The following is a 958-nucleotide window of genomic DNA, read 5'->3' as shown; positions in this document are numbered from 1 at the left end:
TACCAGATGGCCATATACTAGTCGATCGTGTTCGATTTTCTTTATGTATTAGATATGATAAATTTCAAAACATTGCTCTATCGTAAATGCCTATATTTATTTCCGCTTCTCTTTACTCAGAAGCGAGACAAGATCGTTGTAAAATAACAGCGACTTCCTTGTATTCATAATGTTAATGATCTCGCAACCAGATTTGATTAAAAATGGCTTAACAACTTAGAGCTCTTACAGAACTAAGAATAAAGCTAATAAGCAGATTTTTTTAATGTCAATTACGGTTAATCTGGAGTTGAATTCGATTGTTTTGAATAATATATATATATATATATATATATACACGGGATGATGACCCCTCTCTAAACATACCGATTGTTCGTTTTCCGCTTAGATCCACTCAGGGGCCGACAGCCATTGTTATCATGTTGTCCATTTGGTCATTCTCCTCCTTCCGGGGTCCACTCCATCACAATGGTAGAATATCTCTCTCCCGGCCAATAGGCACTATTTGGCGCTTAGTCACCACGTTCTGCTAAATTCCAATGCCAGGGCCTTTTTGAGTCATCCGTATTTAACAATTATTTATCAACACTCAACGTGTACGCATTGAGTGCTGTAAAGAATCAAGAGAAATAAGTGAGTGCGTGTGTGCGTGTGCATGCATACATATGTAAATGCAAGTACATATATATATATATATAGAGTTATTAATATTTCTAAGTCTCTCTAAAGGAGACTACGGCAGCGGTACTGGAAATTAATAGTTATCGCCAAGCCAACATGGCAGTCCCAAAATTAGGACGAAAGCTGCCGTGAATTAGCTCCAAGAAGCCATTGCCTCTAGCTATGTGACACACGAAACCTGTGTCCTTTATAACCTTCGAACAGGGGAGGTCAGCAGTGTCCCCCTGCTGGTTTGGCATCTGCAGACTAGACTAGTTTCAGGGTGTTGCCCCTTGTC

Source organism: Octopus bimaculoides, chromosome 1 (genome assembly GCF_001194135.2).
Source record: "Octopus bimaculoides isolate UCB-OBI-ISO-001 chromosome 1, ASM119413v2, whole genome shotgun sequence".
Taxonomy (NCBI): Eukaryota; Metazoa; Mollusca; class Cephalopoda; order Octopoda; family Octopodidae; genus Octopus; species Octopus bimaculoides.
The sequence above is the reverse complement of the archived record's forward strand: the minus strand, read 5'-3'. Positions refer to the sequence as shown.